This window comes from Canis aureus, chromosome 6 (genome assembly GCF_053574225.1).
Source record: "Canis aureus isolate CA01 chromosome 6, VMU_Caureus_v.1.0, whole genome shotgun sequence".
Lineage (NCBI taxonomy): Eukaryota > Metazoa > Chordata > Mammalia > Carnivora > Canidae > Canis > Canis aureus.
This window is the reverse complement of record NC_135616.1, coordinates 25578101-25603569: the sequence shown is the minus strand read 5'-3', so window position 1 is coordinate 25603569 and position 25469 is coordinate 25578101. Positions and strand designations below refer to the sequence as shown.

At 37.7% G+C, this 25469-nt stretch overlaps 1 protein-coding gene and 1 long non-coding RNA gene across 2 annotated transcripts in view; one reads left to right on the top strand and one right to left on the bottom strand.

Moving 5' to 3' along the window:
- Positions 1-7505: 7505 nt before the first annotated feature.
- Positions 7506-13373, bottom strand: LOC144315620 (uncharacterized). Its single transcript, XR_013381351.1, has 3 exons — positions 13246-13373; positions 12634-12751; positions 7506-8006 (listed from the first exon to the last, which is right to left on the bottom strand). It is a non-coding gene; the product is annotated as an uncharacterized LOC144315620 (long non-coding RNA).
- A 278-nt stretch (positions 13374-13651) lies between these two features.
- Positions 13652-25469, top strand: part of NOL4 (nucleolar protein 4) — a 524626-nt gene continuing 512808 nt past the window's right edge. Inside the window, exon 1 of the mRNA XM_077900412.1 lies at positions 13652-13671. The gene's annotated coding sequence lies outside the window, so the exon portion shown is untranslated. The remainder of the gene's footprint in view (positions 13672-25469) is intronic.

Sequence of the window (25469 nt, the reverse complement as noted above, 5' to 3'; positions counted from 1 at the left end):
AATATGAGGGCTCACCATGTATCATGTGGACTTTCCACTAGTTCTGTTAATTAAAGCAGCAGTTGTCAACTAATTTTCTGCCGTCGGCCTCCAACAGATGATATTTCCAGTGAGACACCACTTATTTGGACAATAGTCAAGGTTATGTTCAATTATCATAAAGGCTACTAGCTCCATTCTTTTTCTTCACGTCAGAAAAGTATATTGGAATCTAAGTCAATGGGAATAATACAGTATAGAAAATTCAGTTAACTTGGATTTAAATAAAAATAGTTTCAAAGAAATACTTAAATTGACTTTGCTCTGAACTTCAAAATGAATCATGCACACTATTATCTTAGAACCACTTAAATACTGATTATCTAACTACCATACGTGTTCATTGTTTGATACTTCGAAGAATTGCTTTAGTGGAATGCCTGGGTGGCTCAGCCATTGAGCATCTGTCTTCAGGGCATGAAGCATCAAGCTCAGGGCATGATCCCATTCTGGGAATTGAGTCCCGCATCAAGCCCCCTGCGAGCAGCCTGTTTCTCCTTCTGCCTTGTCTGCCTTTCTCTCTGTGTCTCTCATGAATAAATAAATAAAATCTTAAAAAAAAAAAAAGAATTGCTTTTGAAATACACTGATTTAAGGGAAAATATTTATAGTAAGGATGGCAGAAGAAGGAATAATATTTAGTTGAAACACAATGTTACATTAGTTTCAGACATACATAGTGATTCGTAAGTCTATACATAATCGGGCAGCCCCGGTGGTGCAGTGGTTTAGCGTTGCATTAGGGGTGTGATCCTGGAGACCTGGGATCGAGTCCCATGTGGGGCTCCCTGCATAGAGCCTGCTTCTCCCTCTGCCTGTGTCTCTGCCTTTCTCTCTCTGTGTCTTTTGTGAATAAATAAATAAAATTTAAAATAAAAATAAAAATAAAAATAAAAATAAAAATAAAGAAATAGGGCAGCCCTGGTGGTGAAGTGGTTTAGTGCCGCCTGCAGCCCAGGGTGTGATCCTGGAGACCCGGGATCGAGTCCCACATCGGCTCCTTACATGGAGCCTGCTTCTCCCTCTGCCTGTGTCTCTGCCTCTCTCTCTCTCTCTGTGTCTCTCATGAATAAATAAATAAAATCTTAAAAATAAAATAAAAAGAAAGAAATATTGCAGATATATTTGAAAGTCTATCTCTTCTGATCTAAAAGTTACTTGCCATCCTTCCTTTCTAGAAATGACTACCATTCTCAAGTGAGTGTAATGTTCTTACCATTGTGCTTATTTATTTTTACTATATATACACATATTGGCCAACAAATATATACCATTTAAAGTAGTTTCAAACATTACCTAAATTATATTTATTATATATATATTATATATTATTATTATGTAATCCACATTTTTCCTGTCAATGATATGTCTTGAGGTTTATCCATGCAGGCACCTGTAGATATGTTTCATTTATGTTAAAGTTGATATATTATTGCATTGAATTGTATAAATATTCTAATTTATAACTGTGTCTAAATGAATCTATATGTAATATTTATCTACTTCCGTTCACCTATCAGTAGACACTTGTGTGGTTCCCAAGTTTTTTGTATCCCAAATAATGCTGGGTTTAATACTCACATATGTATCTCCTCTTGTATAGATTTGCAAAAAAGAAGTCTTGAGCTGTGTTAGCAGATTACAAAGAAAATGTAATAGAAGATGATGAACGTAACCTATAGTTTTGATATTAGAAGTTTATACTTCTACTGGTTAGCTACTTTATGGAGCAGGCTTTTTGGTTTTAGTCCTTTGATTTTGAGAAAGAGCATGCTTTATTGGGAAGAGGGCATTGTATGAAGGCAGTCCGGGGGGATCCTACACTTCATGTGGACAAAAATAGATAAGATGTGTTGCTAATGACGACAAACTGAAACATGGATTCTTCTGGGCAACTGCTCCAATCGAATCCCGACCATTTCCTTGGAGGCAACTGTGGTTTGGAAGAGATAAGCGTTTCAAGGGTGCTTTTTTGTTTCTTATAAATAACATTTTCTTCAGATTTTTAAAAAATCTTCATTCGTTGCTCTCATTCTATGTTTTTTCAGGGCCATCAGGCCAGCTTCTGCACAGATTGCCTTGATGTTGGCACCAGAGAGGTAGGTCATCTGTAGCCACAATCAAGTTGCCCCTGGTTATGTCACCAACCAGTGTTATCCTGCTTGTATGAATCTGACAGTGGAACTTGATCTTTCCAGGAACCAGGTAGCTCTTTGTAATAGTACTTCTATGGGAAAGAATATTTGAAATTTTAAACCAAACAAAAGTAAGGGACAAGGATAATGTGCTTTTAAGTTGAGAACTGCTTATCTTTTTAATTTCTTACTCTAGAAATTAGTAATAATAACAGGGACTAACCTTTAGACAAAATGTTAACATGTGGTACATTCATCTTTAAAAACATGTACTCAGCAAAGGTAAGTGCAAAGGGAAACCCATTTCCTGGTATGTAAGAGAATCAAAGAAAGAATATGGGAGCTATTTTTCACTGCAGCCTATAATCATCGTTCCAATTTCTGAGGACCAAGGGTAAACTAAAAATGTGGGATAATGGAGATTCATTATCATGCCTTAAAGGAAAGAAATTACTCTCCCATAAATTCTGGGTAATCTGTCTCTTTCAAGCTATCTAGTAATGAATTTCTATTTGTTTACAGATTGGGTAGGAACACTTTTTTCACAAGTGGCCAGGGCAACTTGCCATCTTTTATTTGACTTCATTTATTGGAAACTTCTAAGGATCTGGAATTTTTATTTCTGTTTAGCCCGAAAGCAGACAGGTAATATTGTATTTTATGTTATATTTAGACTGAGAAAGAATAACATTTTTAATGGCTAATTTCATTTTGTCACAAATATACAATTTCTGCCTATGTCAAGAAAGACCTAATTGGAATTGCCAGTTGATGGTAAAAATCTAAACTATGGAATTCAACGTGATCTAATAACGAAAAAAATTTAACGCTTCTTATTACCAGACTATTCTTGTTAAAAATTCTCATATACTAGAAGGAAAGATTTTTCATGCTCATATTTTCCTAAACAGAGAGATGGTAAATTATTAGTTCTCTGTGATTTATTGATTCTTCATAAAAGATATATACTGCCTGTGGGAGCTTTTAGGAGGCAATTAAGTTCATCAATTCTTATAATACACAATTAAGAAACTCCTGACTCAAATTAGAGTTAGTAGCTATAGTAACTTAAAAAAATCCAATAACTAGGTTCATTATTAGTTTCTAATTAATGGTCTAACACTTAAACCAACTTTTCAGAGCTGTTTATGATTGCATTCTGCAAGATTCGTTTAAAATGAACAGATAAAAGCCTGACTAATTCTCTTTAAAATATGGAAGTTGGGCAAGTAAATGAAACTTTTTGAAGATTACTGAGGATTGGAATAAAAACTTACAGAATAAAATCAAAGGATTTAAGTAAAACTGTTACCTTTTTTTTTTTTTGCGTTTGTTACTCTGAGTAATCAAGAAATTTATTCCTGACTGCACACATTTTTCTGCTGAATTGTATTATACTTTTAGATAACAAAGAAGCAATGAAATAAGGAATACTGTGTAAATAAGATTAAGCTGTTCTCTAACTATGCTGTTTAGATTTATTCATAAGTACCAAGATATTATGGGCTCCTGAGTAAAAGCATAGAATGGGAGGGCATGTACATGAATAGAAGTGTTGCTTAGCACCTCAAACTTCCTTGAGGCCTTCAAACTCTTCCTTCCCATGGGCTATAAATAAAAAAAATTTTTTTGATAAGTGTTAAAACTACATGAAAACAACTATGTAAGTTGTCAAATATAAATCACGGTCTTGTTCTGTAGTAATGTAAAAGATCAGAAATATTCTATTAAGTCAGAAAATAAAATCACTGAAAAGATACAAGTGCCTTTTTCTGGAAAGATCCCTTCCTGCCACACACTCAAGCAAGAACGAGTGCCCAATTCCCTAAAATTTTAATCACCTATGTCTACATATGTCACAATTTATTTCAGAATTTATATCAATGCAATGATTTATCTACAATAATTGAAATGTCAAAAATATGTATGTACTGTGATTTGATGCTCTGAAGAAATTGCTGTCTTTATATCTGCATCTATTGGCTATTTATTCCTATTAGTCTCTCTCTTGAGTTGTGGTAGAGGGTAATGGTTAAGAAGATAAATTCTGAGTTATGGTTTGAATCTGAGCCCCACATTGACTAGCTGTGTAACCTAGTGCAAGTTCTTTATCCGTTCTGTACTTCAGTTTCCTCCTGTGTAGAACGGGGATAATGTACTTTTTACCTAGCTTCTTTCCTGGGGATTAACTATATTAATACAGTTGACCCTTGAACAATAAGGATTTGAACTGCAAGGCTCTACTTGTACGCAGATTTTTTTATAGCATGGTACTGTGAATGTATTTTCTCTTCCTTATGATTTTCTTTTAAAAAAGATATTATTTATGTATTTGACAGAGAGAGAGCACATGCTCTAGGGGCATGGGGAGTAGAGTGCTGGGGTCAGGGGTGGTGGAAGGGGGAGGGACAGAAGGAGAGGAAGAAGCAGGCTCCATGCTGAGCAGGGAGCCTGAGGCTAGGTGAGGCTGATCCCAGAACCCTGGGACCGGAGCCAAAGATAGATGCTTAACTGACTGAACCACCCCAGGTACTGCACCTTATGATTTTCTTAATGACATTTTTTCTCTAGCTTACTTCATCATAAGAATACAGTATATAATACATTTAATATGCAAAATATATGTCAATTGATTGCTTATGTTATCAATAAGGTTTCTGGTCAACAGTAGGCTATTAATAGTTGAATTTGGGCGGCATCAAAAGTTATAGATGAATTTTCGACTATGAGTGAGGGTATTGGTTCCTCTGACACCCACATTGTTCAAGAGTCTACTGTGAATGGAAAATGCTTAAAAAGTGTCTGACACATGGCAAACACTCATAAGGTATTTGCTATTGTCATCTCTGTGTTTAAATACGGTATATAAGGTTTTTTTTTAAAAGATTTTATTTATTTATTCATGAGAGACACAGAGAGGGAGAGAGAGAGAGAGAGAGGCAGAGGGAGAGGGAGAAGCAGGCTCCATGCAGGGATCCCAACATGGGACCCAATCCCGGGTTTCCAGGATCATGCCCTGGGCTGAAGTCAGCACTAAAAAAAAACCGCTGAGCCACCTGGGCTGCCTATAAGTTTTATTTTTAAAAAGACTAGCTTCTTCAAGAAAGAAACAGAGTGTTAGCAAAAGGTAGAGAGATGAGTGAGGTAAGGAAAAGATCTTTGATTGTGAGAAACACAGGTGGCCATGACAAAGGGGACTGGCTCAGGAATGAGTCAGTGTGGATCACCAGGGCAAACTCAACTGATCTAGACATTGATGTCTTACAGAAATCTGGGTTTGCTTTAGGAATGGGGAGATAATTGGGCATAATTCAGATTTTAAGACTGTCCTTAAAATCTGGTCTGCCTCTCCATGAATTACACTGAGTAGGTCCTCCTGTAAGGAAGCTCTCAGTTTTCCATGGCTTTATCAACTTTGGTCCAATACTCAGATTTAATATTGGGAGGCTCAAATGTGTCTTACATGTCTTATTCCACAGATGTAAAACATATGCTCCATATTAGTCCTACCAAACTAAAAGAAATGTGTTTATTTTCCACCTGCTTTCTTCTTTTTCTTCTTACATAGTTGTTTCAGAATCTGGGAGCTAAGTAAAGGGATGAGATTTACTGAGCCCTCTAAGACCCTGAGTCTGTTCTCCTATTTTTGTTCACAAAAACATTAAAAGAACAAGACAGTATCGTTCTAGATGGAGGTTTTTTCACAAGAAATTTGCAAACATTGCATGGTATTCATTTTATTGTTAGAGGCACCAGGAGTTTACTATTCTTAAAGATAACAGACAAAAGTCACACTTTATCAATCCTAATGGTTCCCCAAGGGACAGATGTATGCCATTATTTATAAGAGTTAGAATTTCATACAATATAAAGGGAAATATGAACCTAATATTTATTTGAAGTAATTACCTACCCAGATTGAATAAATTCATTCTTTAAGCACACACATGGACAAGTATTTCACGCGTGGGAAAGCCAACAAAGAAACTGTGCACTCACGTCAAGGAGATGACGGTAAAGAGAACATTCTCGGGGCTCAGACCTGGAAAGGGTAGGTACAACTTTTCTTGAAGAACTCAGTATTTATTCTTCTGATACATGCTGAGAAGAATAGATAAGGTTGTTTAACACCAGTCGAGAATAGGCTGCTAACAAATGGAAGACAAATTTGTATGTCTAAACTCAAGACATCTCAAGGTGAAAGATTTAAAAGTAGCAACATTTTATATATGTAAGTCTAAAAACAATTTGATTTACCATCTTGATGATTTAAGTAATTATATTTTTGGTTTTACCTTTTTCTTATCATACATAGTTGGGAATAGAAATTGGTATATTCTATGCGTATGTGCTTCTGTGATTAAATTATTTATTTTTATGGGAAATTAAACCCAAAAGAGTGAATGATGTATTATATTCTTGCCCACCTCGGTAATCAAGCCTGATCTACTAAGGCCTATACTTATTAAAAAAATTTTTTTTAATAGATTTTATTTATTTATTTATTTATTCATGAAAGACACACAGAGAGAGAGGCAGAGACACAGGTGGAGGGAGAAGCAGGCTCCATGCAGGGAACCTGATGTGGGACTCTATCCCAGGACTCCAGGATCACGCACCGGGCCAAAGGCAGGCACTAAACCACTGAGCCACCCAGGGATTCCCTTCATATTTTTTTAAAAAGATTTTATTTACTTATTCATAGAGACATACAGAGAGAGACAGAGACACAGGCAGAGGGAGAAGCAGGCTCCATGCAGGGAGCCCAATGTGGGACTCAATCCCCGGGTCTCCAGGATCACACCCTGGGCTGCAGGTGGCGCTAAACGGCTGCACCACCAGGTCTGCCCTAAGGCCTATACTTACTGATGTTTTTTATGTGCAAGATGCTGGTTTAAACACTTTCTTTACCTCATTTAAACCTCACAGTAATCCTTCTAGATGGTTGCCAATATCAACCCCATTTCACATATGACAAAATTTATTTTTAGAGAGGTTAACAGACTTGCAAAGGCCACATTGTTTTTCTACTGTGCAGACCTGAAGTATGATTAAGCACCGCTGTATACTCTCTGAGATAGGCCTAACTACTGTATCAGAAATGGGTTAGCAGTTGTCTAGGGAGGCATATTGCTTATAATGCTGATAAAAGGAAACGAGAAGTTATGCCAGTAATAGATTCTGGATATACCTCATAGAAAAAAATTCTAAGAATGAAAAGTATTAACATTAACAAAATAAAGCAAGGCCTAATGAGGTAATACATTATGGCATGAAAACAATTCTTTTTTTTTTTAAGATTTTATTTATTTATTCGTGAGAGGCACAGAGAGAGGCAGAGACATAGGCAGAAGGAGAAGCAGGCTCCATGCAGGGAGCCCGAAATGGGACTCGATCCTGGGACTCTAGGATCATGCCCTGGGCCGAAGACAGGTGCTTAACCACTAGGCCACCCAGGCATCCCATGAAAACAATTCAATGCAAAGTCAGTGACATGATATGTTACAGCTTACGATTTGTTTTTTTTTCTTCACAAATGGAAAGTTATACCATATCATGGAAAGCAGGACATACAGAATGGTAGAGTGATGAGCTTGGCAGACTCCCTCCCTGCCCCACAAGGCAACCATTTAACTAGATACAATTATTAAAGACAACAATCATTTAAAGTCTCTGGAAATTATCCTAAGGACATCCAGTAAATGGACAATCATTCAAGAAAATCTACTACAGCACAGTGAAGAACAGTGAGAGTCTGTGGCATTTAAGCCATAACCTGTTCTTCTGCCTCTGTCTCCATCTTCATGGAAGATCTTTTCTCTGGGTGCTCTCCTATGGGAAAATGAAGTCAAAGTGTTAAAGGCTAACAATACATAGAAAATCTTGAAAGTGGTAGGAGAAAAACAACTCATCGTGTTTAAGGAAACTCATAAGATCAACAGCTGTTTCCTTATCAGAAACAATAAAGGTCAGAAGGAAATCAGGTGACATTCGAAGCACCGAAAGTAAAAAATACATCTATCACCAAAAACCTTATACTCACAATAGCTATTTTTAAAAAATGAAGGGTATTGAATTTGTTTTCTTAAACAAGATAATAACATGTTAGAACACTATTAATAAAAAAGGACCATAATTACACTGAGTTTTATTGGTAATGGTTCAGACAAAATAGGAAAAAAAATAAAATCTATTGAGCATTCAGGTGTTTAATTAACACAACTACTATTGTGAATATTTGCAAATATCAGAATATTTGAATTTTGTAATTTTGAGTTCAGTGTTTGACATCTTTAAGCATTAGGGTATCTGGGTATAAATAAAATCTTATCCCCTTAAGTAGAGATAGAATGACTAATTGGTACATCTAATAGGACACAATACTTTTTGTAAAACTGTATATCACTAATATTTGCTTAAAATATGCCTATAGGAATTCCAAAGGAGCCTAACTGGTTAATAAAATAAAAAAGGTAGTATCTATATCACTGCCTTCTTGTTTTAATGACTGAGTTTACAGGTTTTGAATGTTTCTTTTAACCATTGAATAAAGGACACTTAAATTTGGTCTGGCATTTACAGGTTTTCTAAATCAGCATCCAATCTCAGCTTACCAAATTGCTAAAATTTCTCAAAACATACTTAAAGTATTCATTATAGGCCAATTTTAGGTAAAGTTCTTAGAAGTTCTTAATTTTCCTCACACTTACTTTCTGGATCTCAAATGAAAATAAAGACTATCATTAGTGTTCTCAAATCCTGTCACAGAACAGGAGAAGTTTAAACTTTTTGTTAATCTGTAATGATATGGAAGAAGTAAAGACACTTAGGAAATTACTCTAATGACTGAATTCAATTACTATTTCCAAATTATACTTTTAAAACCAATTTCTTTTATAAAATTACAGTAGTAATCCATGATTCCCCTGTTTATCCTTTAAATATTTTCTAGCATAAGAAAATGTAAAAATTTGAGTACCATTGGTTTATATGATTACAAACTACAAAGAAACATAGAATAATAAGGGCTTTTATATTTAATCAGAAAGGAGACATAACATACCAAAAGATCAATCTCACCTGCCTTATTGTTAATTTCCTTTTGCTCTTACAACTGATTTCCCAAGAAAAGCATAATAATCATCTATAAGAATATCCAAGGGTATATTTCAGTAAAAAGTTTATTTAAACGTTCGCTGTGATGGGAGAAAAGGACACCTAATACTCAGCACTAAAAAAACTGTCTCAGTTTGTGAAAGGGTAAAAGCAAACAACAGTCATATGGAACATAACAATGTTGCCATTATATGGACATCCCTGTAGCTGAAAAAATTCTTAAAGTTGGCAATGTGAATGTGACATCTAATCATGGGATATATTTTTCTTTTTTTAGGAATTTTAGTATTGAAGAGTTCAATTTCTGATTGTAATACTTCCTGGCAAAATGAAAATTGCAACATTTGGTAAAGTGTTAAAATCTCTGTCTCTCTCCTTCCCGTCAGCTCCACCACCCATCCCCAGCCTGGTCTGGATCTTTGTTGATATCACCAAAAAACTATGCAATTAGAAAAAACTATCTATCTGATCTATAATGAGGAGAGTGTGATGTTCTGCATGACAAAAAATTCTTGGGGAGCGTTGATCTTATTTCTTCTATTGCTTTGCCTATTGTTGCTTTCTACTGATTTATAGCATCTGGACACTGCTTCTCCAGTGTGCATTTTAATACCTACTTCATCATCAAACTTTTAAGATAGAATTCTGTGTATTGTTGATTTTTAATCACCCTTGGTCGGTAGATTTCTTACACGGGCCCCCTAAAAACCATTATAGAAATGTATAGATTAGTCTTTCTTGAGTGAGGTAATCATTCTGTTTCATCTATGGTGACCAGGGAAGGATGGTCTTGTGGAACAGGTTGTGGCAATTCGTGAGACTCACCAAAAAAGATACACTCTGAATGCATGTCCTATAAGAGGGTAATAGTGGGGTCGTGAGAACTATTAATGGTGGTTATGATAGACATTAGGCTATTAACCTATCTAGCGGAACAAGGGACCTAGTTAAGTTGTGCTAAATGCTTGGCTTATATTACTTAAATCAATCTTCATACAAATCCTATAAAATAGGAATAGTCTCCATATTTTATAAATGAAGAAACTAAAGATCAGAGAACTTTCCCAAGGTTAGTATGGCTATCAAAAGTTAGAAGTAATCTAAATTCATATTTAATCTGTGTTTCTATCTCCAAGGAATTCTTTCTTCCTCTTTCCCATATTCCTCAATGATATATCCTAGGACTTGGAAGTAATTTGATTTTAACAGGATTCTTAACTTATACTGATACAACATATTAATGACTTGGTCCTGGTATCTGGGAAAGTCTAAATTTTACAGTTATATAAAATGAGATCTCTGTATGAAACACGTATTTTTCTCTGGAATACACGTTTTTCAACTGTTGGTTATTAGCATGACATCAACTCTTCACAGTGGCCCAGGAGCCATTGTATGCCTTTGCAAATGCATGTAAATTATAAATCACTATGTAAGTTCATGTAAGCCATTATTTTTATACTACTATCACAGATATATGCCTATAGGAATTGCTAGAAATACACAGTAGTAAGAGTGGTATCAATTTGGCTTTCAAAATCATATATAAATTGTTCCTAGGGCAGCCTGGATGGCTCAGCGGTTTAGCGCCGCCTTCAGCCCAGGGCCTGATCCTGGAGATCCGGGATCAAGTCCCACATCAGGCTCCCTACATGGAGCCTACTTCTCCCTCTGCCTCTGTCTCTGCCTCTCTCTCTCTCCTCTCTGTGTATTCTCATGAATAAATAAATAAAATCTTAAAAAAAAAACCCTGTAAACAATAAAATAAAATAAATTGTTCCTAAACTACCAGTACTCTGTACCTTGAAAGTTGTTATAAAGACTGTTACAGAGTTACAAATTTGGAGGAAATTTGCAAAAACTAAAATAAACCTATCTTAATTTTTTAAAGATTTTATTTACTTATTCATGAGAGACACACAGAGAGAGGCAGAGACATAAGACGCCCTGTGGGGAGCCTTATGCGGGACTCGGATCACGCCCTGAATGGAAGGCAGATGCTCAACCACTAAGCAACCCAGGCATTTTGATCTATCCTACTTTAACACTCAGAAATTATGTATTTCATATTTTGGTATATTTAGTTTTTGTACTTATATACACATGCACACGTATTTTCTATCTTTCACAAAATTGATACTCTAATGAATATTTTGAAACCTTTTATTTATTTATTTTTAAAAGATTGTATTTTTCTTTATTTGAGAGAGAGAGAGCGTGTGAGTGAGAGGGAAAGGGAGAAAGAATCTGAAGCTGACTCCACATGGAGCACAGAGCCTGAGCTGAAACTAAGAGTGGGTGGCCCAACCAGCTTAGTCTTGAACATTTTCAATCCTTTCATATTCTACATATCTTCCTTATTTTCTTATGTCACTAACTACTTTTCAAAAGCATCATCTCAATGACTACATGTTACTTAACTGTATGAAATTGATCATACTACATTAAGACAACAGAGTTTCATGAATTTTGATATCTTTATGCAGGAGCCAGGTTACTTTTCTTTATATTATCTCAAGTTTACTATGTATGACAAATAGATATACTCTCATAAATATTTCCTTAAACATTTCACAGATACCCAAAGATAAATTTTGACTACCACATTTGAGACCTTTGATGTGTCCTCAGCTATTTCTTGTTTTTATTGAACAAATTCAGTATCTGTAGGCTAAGCACTTTTTCAGACACTGCTGTGTATTAGTCAAACTTAACTGTGCTTTCTGCTCCATATTTACAGTATGATCCACATTCTCATGCCTTCAGGCACTGAAGCACTTGTTCAAGTGCTTGGATCTGACTGCTTATGTTTTTTGTTTTTTTTTTCCAATTCCTCATGTGTAAATTATTCCTCTCTTCAAAGGCTAACTCATGTGTTAATCCCTCAATGAAATTTTCTGTCTGCTAAGCTACCAGGAGGACTTCTATCTCTCTCAGCCATCACAGCTCTTTACCTATGTCAATTTTTCTTAGGACACATGCTACTTTCTTTCTTGGATTAGTTGAAGGAATGATTTATCAAATGGTTAATGCATAGGTTTTGGCAGGGCTTAGTACATAGTAGCCACTTCTATTTTATTTTTTTTTAATTTTTATTTATTTATGATAGTCACAGAGAGAGAGAGAGAGAGGCAGAGACACAGGCAGAGGGAGAAGCAGGCTCCATACACCGGGAGCCCGACGTGGGATTCGATCCCGGGTCTCCAGGATCACGCCCTGGGCCAAAGGCAGGCGCCAAACCACTGCGCCACCCAGGGATCCCCATAGTAGCCACTTCTTTACTACCTGAGGTTTGAACCAAATAAGAATCCAGCAGATGGGAATCAAAAAGCCAGGTACTTACTCATAAAGCCAAAATGCACTTCCTAGAACTGCTTGTCCACCTTGTCACCAGCAATACTATCCCTGTGAAATTTCCGGTATAGAGGTAGACTCCGTTCTCTCTTCCTGAAGGCTGCTGACTTGCAAGTGAAAGATGGAAGATGGAAGTCAGTTTTGAATACTCAGTTTCTCTTTCATACTCACTATTGGGTAATTTATTGCAGTTTTGTGGGAAATACTAGGGAATGAGGCAAGAGATGAGAAGTATTTTAGTGGCAGTCTTTTCTCATGAAAAGCACATGAGGTATATTTAAATATATTCCCAATGCTGATTAGCTTTTTGGTTTTTTAATTCTTTGGGCTTCATCATTAAGCCTCTGGTCACCCAGCAATGTCTGGAAAGGTGTTGGCCTACTGGGTAGTCCTGCTCTCACCATTCTGAGGCTGCTTTCTGTACATCACACCTTTATGGATTCCCTGGGCATGCTGTTGGGTGAATGTTTTTGTCAGAAGACTCAGAAGTACACCAAAACAGTTTGTTACTTTAAAAGATTCCAAGGCCACTCTGTTATCAAAACTGAAACCTACTCGCTGCTCTGTTCCCATCCCAATTGTGTCCAGTCTTGTCACCTACCTGGAGAGTCAGAACTTGTCAGTTGCTGTGTCTGGGGCTGAAGTTCCCTGGAATGGGTACAGTTTCTTCTGGGCTCTGACGTGCCTCACTGTTGGAAGTTTCCAGGTCATATACACACTTATCATAACAATGACTCTTATGACATTGAAGATGAAGCACACATTGCCAATGCCTCATGAAATAATCTTAGACAAATATGCTGCCAGAACCCATTACTTTATATGGGCAAAGTAGAGATACAGTGATATCTGAGGGAGGGAGGGTGTGTTATTAGGGAACACCCCAATTTCTGCTTCTCCAGAATCCCAGCCGGTCTAAGCCAGCTGTCTGGAGTTCATGAACTGCAAACAAATAATCAGAAGGACTCTTCCAATGTGAGAGATGCACTGTATCCAGAGAGTGGAAATTTACGTCTTCTTTCATTATGTAAGTATCATCTAAGACATGGTGACTTTTTTTCAATTAAAAAAATTTTGCAAGTCTGGCTGTCCTGGGGAGGGGTTTATTTTGAGGAGTATTTTTTTATGCCTCACCTTCAAGATCCTTTCATTTTCATCTCTCCTTTGAGCCCCAGGGCTGTGATATGAGAGAACTTCTCCAGACTTTTGCAAGGCGTATTTTTAGTCCTGTGCCTTTGTCATGTGCTTCTACAATTTTATGAATGTTTCAGGCCTTGCCTGAAATAGCAAGAGCAGCGAGGCATCTATTTATTATCAAGGGAGAGATGGTAGTGGCCAGGATCCAGGTGGCAGTGATAGAAGTGAGTGAGATGACCGGGATCTAGGTGTATTTTGAAGACAGAGCAGCCAGGACTTGATGATAGGTTGCCTGTATGGTGTGGAAGGAAAGGTGACAGTTACAAGGAATCTGATGTTTTTGGCCTCAGCTCTAGAAGAGAGGAGTTGCTACCTAGGAGGAGTGCTGAACCCACTCATGAACACTGTCAGTGTCCTAAGCTCTGTCCTGTTGATCCCATCCTTCAGATCCATCCAGAGATTTTTTTTTTAAGCACTTGGTATATCTGTTCCTATCTTTAAGGATTATTTCCCAATTACTTGCACTGTGGATTCCCTATTTTAGTCTCTGCGAGCACACATGTCTTACAGATACTGGCTCCCCTATGGCAGGGGAGTTCTTCAGTGTTTTCCCACCATGGATTTTTGTGAAGTCTGGTGTAGCCTAAGGAATGTCTTCTCAGAATAATGCTTTTAAGTGCATAAAATAAAGTACATAGGCTTTAAAGGAACCCCAAAATGTTAAAAAATACTTGCCAAGAAATGTTTAAAATATGTGTCCATAGTTATATATGTGCCTTTGGTGAATGCATTAAAAAAAGTTATACATTGAGTCCAATAACTACTTTAATTTCAAAATAATGATCAGCATAAATGATATTTTAAGATCTTAGCAACTGGAAAATGTGATAGGAAAATATGTCTTTTATATTGGTGACAAAGGCACTGCAAATACTACTATGGTTTGTTGCCTACAGTCATCATTGAAGGAAATGCTAAATTTTGGTTCTCCAACTGAAATGAGTTAGTGAAAATGCAATGTACTTTTGTCTCCATGCAAGTTTATGGACTTCTCTGAGGATAAAGAAGCTAACCTGAACACATGCTCTGAAATGGAACATGTTTGAACTTTGCAGTAAGGTGAACCTAGTATGAAGTTGGGGGGAGCACAGGTTTCCCCTCTAACACCTGTTACACATAAAGTGCCACATTCAATTTTGTAATGTACCATATCCCATTTAATTGTCAAGACCATGATACGTGTTAGTTATTATTTCCATTTTATGGATAGGGAATTTGAGACATCGAGACGCAGAGTGATTTGCCCAAGTTCTTGTGACTATGAGTTTCTGACTTGGAATCTATAGAGATCCAGGCCTGCCCCTACTCCAAAAGATATACAGTTTTATTTAGGAATCACTATGACTTCTGGGCATTTGGGCAGAACTCTTATCACCTCCACATGCCTGTAAACTTCTTCATTTCAGGGTTCAAGTTGAAGTAGTCTCAGCACCTCCCACTGGCTCTGCAATGTTTCACGTGTTGCCTTAAACCTATTATATTTTGATATGTAATCATTAAAAAAAATTGTCTTTAGAACATGAAAGAAATGGTAAAATATTTTTCAAATGCTTCTATACTTGCGTTTTTATGGAAAAGCAATATAGGAGTTAATAGGGGTGATATTGGAGAATCTGACCTCTGGCAAGATCCTGGATAAACTTATCCAGTTTTAGCTACTGAGTAATACTGTGAATGAAAAGCCTTCCTGGAGGGCTTCACCATTTCAGTGGATGCATTCTTGGTTATGAATCATATACATATACTTTACAGGGAACAGCATCCACATCTCTAAATTAATGATAATTGCACCAAAAATAAACAGACTAATTAACATTAACTATAATGAAAACACAACTACTGTTCAGTGGTCATGATTATATAGTTTACTTAGTAAAACACAGGCTTAGAAATTTCTTTAACTGAAAGAAGTGGTGGTTGCTAACACTAAATCTTCCTTTTTTCTTTTCAAGGCCTCTAGAATATTAATTGCATCATCAGCCTATTTATTGATTTTAATGCCTTGCAGTTTGCTAAAAAAATGAAATTCTCTCCAGTTGCATAAGGATTCCTTGAAATTTAATACACACCATGATTTGGGGATAGAGAGGTTCCACTGGCCAGTTTTAATTAAAAAATACAATACAATGAAAAATAAAACTGTAGTTTCACCAAATTACTTTTTGTTCAGTAGGGAAAAAAATCCAGATAAATCAGACTTCTTTGCATTTACTTTACTAATGAGGAAATACAAGCCAAGCAGAATAAATCTCTTTTTGCTGAAATGGAAATTTGTTAGCACTGGAAGTTTTATTTCTTATTGATTAGGTAGTATATATAAAGAGACTCATTACTCTTGAGTGTTCTGACCTGGAGAATGTTACCAGGAGACAACTTCAGAGAGATTTTGAGAAATTCTAGGAGCCTACCTCTCAAAAATATGTGCATTCTGTTTTATTGTTTGTTTTTGCTACAGTCTTCAAAAAAAAAAAAGAATCAAGTAAACAGACAAATACCAAAAATTTCCGTTTATTTTTAAAATCCAATTCAGCACTAGGAAATAATATTGAAAATACATTTTGTTCTAATAATTTAAATTCCTCAAGCTTAATGCTTGGGTTTGTTCCCAACATTAGATTATTGAAAAGGGTTCAGAATCTTAAAGTCTTGAAAACAGTAAGATTTTCAGGTACAACCTGGTGTGAGCAGCAGTCTTCAGACTCTGAAGTAATATTTACACATACAGTGTGGGAATTATTCCTGAACTATTCCTAGGGTATATGTGACATTTGAGGAACATCTTTCTATTTTTTGCTATTTGGCAGAGTACGTGACAGAGACCAAAAAGTATGAGTCATTCTTATTTTTATTGTGCTGATGTGTGACTCAGTGGCTTGACACAAAGCTATCTTTGGCACCATTTGAAGAGTTCTGACTCTACTCAGTGGTTTCATGGGATGTTCCTGAAGCCAAATGAACTTGTCCTGCTCTATAGTTTGCTTTCCAGTAGAATCCCTTTGTGTTACTGTAGGAAATAGGCACAGCCACCTATGGGTTTCAGAGGTTACCAGCCAAGGAAACTGACTTCAACCTTTTTGATTTAGAAACCTAATACTGTCCATTTATCCAAGCATCCTCAGGCTGGGGGGTGGGGGTGGGGGGGAGCGGACTGGAATACAGGCTTAGGAACCAGAGCTTTCTAACTGGGCAAGACTTCTAGCTTAAGCAGATCATAGCTTCTTAGATAAATGTGCCTAAGCTCTTGGAGTTTTGTTTTCTAACTGTGGCATGGAGAGAATAAGGGGAGCTCTCTGGGTGAGAAAAAGTGGTAATATGTGAAAACCATCTGACTGATGGTTTCATCATGCCTGCCACCACATAGAAGGTGCTGGATAAAGGAAGAAAGTGTGGTAACATGACACAATGTAAAGAGATCTGAAATAGATTTTTATCTCAGAAAGGTAAGTCTGAGTGGAGTGTAGGCAGGGGAGTAGAGGGTAAATCCTGGAAGCAGAAAGGATTTCCTGCTACTCTGAAAGTTAAGGACAGTAACATAACACAAAAGGCTGATTTGTAAAGCAAAATGCTGTTTTGCTTACTTGTGATAAGCTAAGAATAATATTTAGGTTTACTACATGTGATATTGATAGTCTCAACCTTTTCTAAGAATCGTTCACACAATTTATATGGGGATACAGTTAGTGTTAGTGATTTTCCATCCTAGGTACCACCCGCAATTGTGCTGTTATTCTGTCTCTTTGTGAAGAAAAACAAGGACTGTGTTTTACTCAACAGTTAAATAAACTGTGCATTTCTTAGGAGTCTAAAGGGCACTCAGATATTACCGTCATGGGCACTTTATGTAAGTGTAACTTAACAAATGCTATGTCAAAAAGAAGTGAAAATGGACAGGCCCCCTGGAACTGGGTAATTGACATTCATTTTATATCAGTTTTGTTTTCCAAGTGAGTCTGTTTCAAAGGCCCACTCTTCCAGCTAAGTTCCCAGGCTGACAAATCCATCTTTTCCTCCTCTCAGAGTTAACCATATCAATGACTGTGTTCTGCTGGCAGTAGCACACGTCTCCCTTGACCTATAGGAAATCATGAGACAGGTGTTCTTTCTGTGTGTAATGGACCAGGTAGTCTTGATAATCACCTAGCCTTTAGCATGGAGCTCACTAACACCTTTCTCATATTGGTCCTGGTTAGAAGGTCACCCCACCCATTGGCACTGTGTGGTCTATGGACCCCTTGCTCCAGAATCATTTGAGCTGCTTGTGGGAAAGACTGATTCTGCCATTTAATTCAGACCTTTGGAATCTCTTGGGATGGGTCCTATGAATCTGTACAGCATCTATAGCAGGTGGTGGTAGTGATGGGAAGACTCCTAGGATCCTTCACTCCTTCTACTGCCAAGAATAGCTCCAAGACTCCCTGGGAGCCCACTGTGTGCTGCGCATGGTTTTTTTGGGGGGGGACAAGCATGATGCTCTTTCCATCTAGGCTTGGCTCCCTCTCTAAAGATTTATCTTCCAAGAGGCACATGCAGTAAATGTGTGCACATGTCAGTCCCCACTCATCAAGTAGAAGAATCAGAAAACAACTGAGTCTAAGAAAGAGGAACGACAGGAACTCCTAGATATGCAACCAAACTTATCCATTCACAGGGGTGGGAATTAGACAGGGATTAGGGCTCCAAACTTCAGTGAGTCATAAAATTGAGCATTTGTTAGGAAAGCAATTTTCAAACTTTTCATCTCAGTACCCTTACACTCTTAAAAATTATTGAGGATCCCCAAATTCTTTTGTTTATGTTCAATCTATCTATGTTTGCTTTGTTAGCAATTAAAACTGGGGATGCTTAAAGATATTAACTAATTCATCAAAAATAACACATTAGAAGTTGACATGATTAGCATATTTTTATTTGAAGAAATTGTATTTTTTCAAAATAAAATAGTGAGATGTTATTTTATACTTTTATAAATATTGTTAATGTCTGCCTTAATGTAAAACAGTTCTTACATCTGCCTCTGCAATTGATTTTTGTGATTCGTTGTTTTGTTTGAGGGATATGAAGAAAATGTGGCTTTGTATAGTCATATAGTTCAAAAAGGGAGAAGTATTTAAATAACCTTTTCAGATAATTGTGGATATTCTTGTTTGATATGATACCAAAAATTAGGAAGTGGTAGTTTTTTAAAGCTTGATTGTAATGTATTATGTCAAATCATATCAATGAACACTTTGTGCTCTGCACATTAAAGCCCATTAAAACTTTTTAAAAAATGTTATTTATTTATTCATGAGAGACACACAAAGAGAGGCAGAGATACAGACAGAGGGAGAAGCAGGCTTCCATGCCGAGAGCCTGACGTGGGACTCCATCCCTGGTCTCCAGGATCAGGCCCTGGGCTGAAGGCAGGCACTAAATCAGCTGAGCCACCCGGGCTGCCCCCCATTAAAACTTTGAATGGATATTTTACCCATGTAGGATTTTATAACTTCACCTATTGATATTTGGAAAAATACTAGTTCACCTTAATACACAGATCTTCTAAATACTGACATGTTTTAGTTTACAGTATGGAAAAATCACTATACTGCTGTCTTAGGGCTGCTGCCACAAAATATCACAAACTGGGTGATTGAAAACAACAGAAATTTATTGTCTTATAGGTCTGGAGGCTAAAAGTCAGAAATTAAGGTGTAGGTAGGGCCATACACCTTCTGAAAGTGTGGGAATCCCTTCTTGCCTCTCTCTTTTTTTTAAAGATTTTATTTATTACTTCATGAGACAGAGAGAGGGGGGCAGAGACATTGGCAGAGGGAGAAGCAGGCTCCATGCAGGGAGCCCGATGTGGGACTCAATCCCTGGACTCCAGGATCACGCTCTGAAGCCGAAGGCAGACGCTCAACCACTGAGCCACCCAGGCATCCCTTGCCTCTTTCTACCTCTGAATGGTTTAAGGACCATCTTCATTGTTCTTTGCCTGGTAGATGAATCACTGCGGTCTTGCATCTTCAGGTGGTGTATCTTCACATCGCCTTCCTCTGTGCAGATCTGTCTCTGGGTATACCTTTCCCCCTTTTTAAAAGACATCTGTCAGATTGGATTTGAGCTTACCTTAATGACCTCACCTCATTTTAACTTGGTTCTATTTGTAAAGACTCTATTTCCAAATAATACCACATTCTTGCAGGACTGGATATTAGGACTTTCACATTTTTTTTTTGAGGGACACAATTCAAGCTACAACACTGGCAATCATTCATTATCACCACTGAACTCATTCCAAAAATTCTGCAATTATTATGAAGCTCATGGTGGTGGATACAAGTTTTCCAAAATTCCAATTTTTGCTTGGCAGCTTGCATTCTATCCTTGGCAACAAACTTTCAGTTGTTTTCCTTGAAGTGACAGGCTCACTTTGTTCATTTTCAAGAAAATGTCTGCCAAAAGCCTAAGTTTCAATAACCACAGTTTGTTAGTCGTTCCTTCAAATAAAAATGGTGCTCTATAAAAAAATGTTGCTAGTTCAGCTTGCAACTCCATCACTCTGCAGTGTGCCTTTCTTAATGAGGAGTCAGGCTTTTGGTTAAAAACCTATGTGCGATTTTTCAAGTCTGACCCACAGCCCAACCCATACAAAAGCTTTACCTGGCAGGCCTCCCAGGGGAGAGCTGCCCTCCCCACATCATACTTGGTGCACGGCCGGTGCCTCACAGCCCCTGAATGGAGGTTCAGTGAAGGTCTCAGACTCCCCTGCTCTGTCATGCTCTTTGCATATTTACCTTCCTCACCCGGGCACCTTCGTGGAGGCCTTGGGCAGAGGTCTTCCTCAGGTGCCTCTGCTTGAAGGGAGTGGCGTGGAGGAGAAACTTTTTTTTTAAAGATTTTTATTTATTTATTCATCACACACACACACACACACACACACACACACACACACACAGGCAGAGACACAGGCAGAGGGAGAAGCAGGCTCCATGCAGGGAGCCCGATGTGGGACTCGATCCCAGGTCTCCAGAATCATGCCCTGGGCTGAAGGCGGCACTAAACCGCTGAGCCACCCAGGCTGCCCAAGGGAAAACTCTTAAAGACACTTCTCCCCGCTCTGACTCAGTACCAGTACTTTTGCCCTCCAAGCCTGACCCTGAGCTCTTCCTCCTGACCTCAGAGTCCTTGAAACCACCAAAGCCTTCTGTTCAGGAGCTCCATCAATGGTGAGATGATCCACCTGACCCAGGACTGGTGTGCCCTTCCATGGGGGAAAAAATGAAACAGGGAGTTGGTGTTTTCTCTGGTTTTAGCCTCTCACTCACACCATCGGGGTAGGTAAAGGCTTAACTCTTTGGTTTATGGCTTGTCCCTTGAATGGGCCACTCTCACACAGAACAGCTCAGTTTGCTGTCCCAGCTCAGCTGAGCTCTGGATGCTTGGAGCGGATTTCCCTGCAACACCTATAATACTTCAGGATGTAGCAAAAGTACTCTGGGTATGCTTCTTAGTCATAGAGAATTTTTAAAAACCACGTACTTACAGGTTGTACAGGTTTAGTTTAGTAATATTTTAATATATCTTACTAGGAAACCAAGGACATTCTTAAGTGAACCTGATTTTTTTTTTCATCGCAAGTTCATGGCAGCAAAGACAACAGTGACTAATGGAATAGTTTGCTGCCACTGCCTTGATTTGCTGTAAGGCTCCAGTAGTTTTTGTTTGTTTGTTTTGTTTTTAAGGCTCCAAAAGTTTTACCAACCATTGCCTCTGCTGTCATCAGAACAAATATTAACACAGTGAAAGACAAACAACATTGTAGCATTACTGTGAAAATACTTGTGACCTCTTGGATCCCCTGAAAAGGTTCCAGGGTCTCCAAGGGTCCACAGCACTTGGAGATCCACTTGGAGAACTACTCACATGGTAGTAGTTATTCTCTATGCTGCGTAACCTCCCCCTTGGCAACCCAACACGGTGGTTTTACAGAAACTGATGGGAGTTTTGAAGCCTTAGGAATTCAGGACTTTAGCGATCCTCCCATCTCTACTATCTGGCAGTTTGTCAGGCTACATGAGTATGTATGTGTTTTCAACTTCAACTGCAAAGGGTAGGCATAGTCAAGTGCTCTGAGCAAAATCCTTGAACCACGAGAGGGCCTGATATGGACTTGTTTTCCTTGGACCAAGCCCAAACGAGAGAAAGTATATACATCCTTTTTCTTGTGGACCAAGTTCCGTGCGGAGAGGGCACAAACTCTGCCATAGGAAAGAGACTTCAGCAAGTGTCTTGGACTGGCAAGGTTAGGCATGTAAATTTTCCCAGAGGTCACAAAAGTTTTCTTTCAGGGGTCACAAATCACAGCGGAGTGTTTCTGTTTGAAGTGTTTCTGCGGCAAAATCTTTGGGAACCTGTGATGATAGTGGTAGCTAGCAAGCTACATTAGATGTGTTCAATTAATGTAGACCTGACAAAAAATGGGAGGAATGTTTGGTCTTCTATTAATATTTGTAAAACAAAAATTAAATCCTCCCATCCCTTGCTTATAATTCTCCAGGATTGTTTGAGATGATAATCATACTTAACTGAGAACACGACACAAAGCACTTAGCCGACCACTCCAGCCCTGATTATCTTTCCAGTCTCATCTCTTATGGGTTTCTGCCCTGACTTTCCATGTTCCAGCCATCCAGAGCAGGACAGGCCACATTCTCTTGCATTCCTCCAATCATTACCCACCTTGTCTTTTGGCCTATGACAGCTTTCTTTCACTTATCTGGACCTTCTCAATTGGCCAAGTTGTGAGTTACCCTGCAGAACTCAGTCCATACCCACTGAAAGTCTTTCCTGGTATCTGACATTTTGATTTTGTAGTCATTTTAACATTCTAAGTACTTATAACCTTGGGGTGTTTTCCAGCACCAACAACCAATTCTCTGATTCTCTGGCCCCCAGCTGGGTGTCTTATAATTCTACTGAGTTCTGAGACTAACTACCTGGGGTTCGGACTCAGTTCTGAACTGAGTTCCACAATGCTATTCCATGTCAGGGGCCAATCACAAGTCCTGGGCCACCTGTCTGTCTGACTGACAGGCTGTAAATTGGGACTTCCCACAACGATTTGCCAGTTTTGATAATTTGCTAAGACAGGTCACAGAACTCACAAAGCCCCCTAACTTATGTTCCCTGGTTTATTATAGAGGATACAAATGAATTGCTAGATGAAGAGGTGTATAGGGCAAAGTCTGGAAGGAACACAGGAGCTTCTGTCTCTGTGGAGTCGGGATGCCTCATTCTTCCTGCACATAGATATATTCACCAAATCGGAAACTTTGAACCCTCTTGTTTAGGACTTTTTCTGAAGGTTTCATTGCATAGGCATTATTCATTAATTCATTAATTTATTAGCCATTGATTGGTGATTAACTCAGTCTCTAGTTGCCCTTTCCTCCCCAGAGACTGGGGCTGAGAGTTTCAAGTTTCTAATCAAAGCTTGGTCTTTCTGGCCACTTGTCCACATCCTGAAGCTATCTAGGGGCCTGCCAGAAAAAAAAAAGGATGCTTTTATCATCTTTATTATGCAGGAATTTCCAAAAGTTTTCAGGGCTCTCAGGAACCAGGGACAAAGGCCAGACATCTTTTTATGATACCAAAGACCCTAAAAGCCAAGGCATTATACCTCATATGTATCAGTCACTTATTCAATCCATTTCCATATTTCCATATTTCCATATTTCAGATTAGGGCTCAGGGATAGTGCAATGTTCAAGAATATGATGAAGGAGTCTATGGTATATGTTGTTTGATAATTTTGAAAAGGTAAAAATTTAATTTAAAAAACTTAGACTGTAACATTTCTATAGTCTTTTATAGTTGCATCTAAACCTCCTGCTTTATAACTTAATGTCACAGACTGATTTGTTAATCATAGTATGCGTCCCGGGCATATTTCTATCATAGCACTTGCCACATCTTAATTTTTTTTACATGTTTTTTTATACCACTGTGTTTTTTTTTTTGTTTTTTTTACCACTGGATTTTGAGTAGGAAATCTTTCTTTTCAATCTCCCCCAACCTAAAAATAATTCACATTCCCTCCTTTCTACTATATATATATATATATATATATATATATATATATATATATCCTCTCTTTCATATGTAGATCTATTGTAGCACCTGTGACATATTATGGTGATTAATATTTACATGTTTTAGAGCTTGGCTTCTAGACCATAAACCTTTTGACTATTTGTTTATTGATCCTATATTCCTAATGTTTGACGTTTTGTCAACATTCCTTGAATGTTGAAATACATGAATCGAGTGTCTGGTTCTCTAATGTCATCACCCTTGACTTGTATTTTTTTCTCACATACCCAAGTAGCTCCCACATATGATGTTTTATATCTACGCTTCTGTAACCTACCTCCCATCTTTGCTTCTTGGACACATGGGCTACCACCCTCTCAAACTTCCTAATAACTGCTCTTCTTTGCTTACCTCATCACTGATAACTCTATTATCATAGTATTCCTTCAGTTCCATTAACGCTTATGCTTTAATTACCTACTACCAGACCCCTAGCAGATGCTCACCTGAATGGGCTTTTTTTTTGCATTGATTTCTGCTGGGCATGGGCTCTAATGACCCAGGGTAGCTCCAGGACTGAAGGCCTTAGGGAAGCTGGCCAGTTGAATGGCACTACTGAACTCTGAAATAAATAGACAGTTGCATCCCCCTGGAGCATCCAGAGACTTTTCTATGTAAGATTATATAATTTTCCTTTTCTCTATAATGGTAGCGAAGCTTAGCACCAGGTTTTAAGACATTCAAAGGTAACTTAACAACCACAGCCTTTTTGATAAAGAATTGGGTGGTTTTTACAAAATAACCATTGCGCTTCATCATATCCAAGTTAATTATAAAATCAAAGGTAGCATTCACTGTAAGATTGTGTCTAACATTAACGGATGATTTTCTCTTCAGTGACACTTGCTCACTACTTTTCTTCCTTCAATATATATTATCTGCTATATTCCAGATGCTTTTCTAGCAATCAAGCATTTTTCTTGTCCTCTGAGTTCACAGTGTGGTTGGCTAAGTGTGGTATATGTGTAACATATTACATGATAATTGTCACAATATTTATTCACATATTCATTTGGAATATATTGCATGAGCTTCTACTATGTGCTAGACACTGTTGTGATATTAATGAACCATGACTCTTAGAAGTTATATAGTTTTTAAATATTTGATTAGTCACCCTGTTAGATCTCTTCATTCTTTTTATTAATAGCTTCAAAATTAATGAAAAAATCTACTGAAATGGTGAAGTTTTAGTAAATAAGTAATAATGAGTTTCAAAGATGAGTGATATTTCATTAAGAGAAATTTTAGCTCATCATACATTCTGTAAGGGAGAAGATGTCTCCTGGAAGAATTATTCAATTCTACTCTTTAAAAGGGGACCAAAATAGCATTGCGTATGAGTCCTAGAGAAGGAAATAAATATGTTTTAGTTTTATGTGCATCCTTGAAATGTGAAAAAATCATTTACTTGTTTAAAATGAGGTATTATTGCAATGGACTTAGAAGAGTTAGCGAGGTGGGCATTAAAAGTGTTTTAATTACTTAGTATAC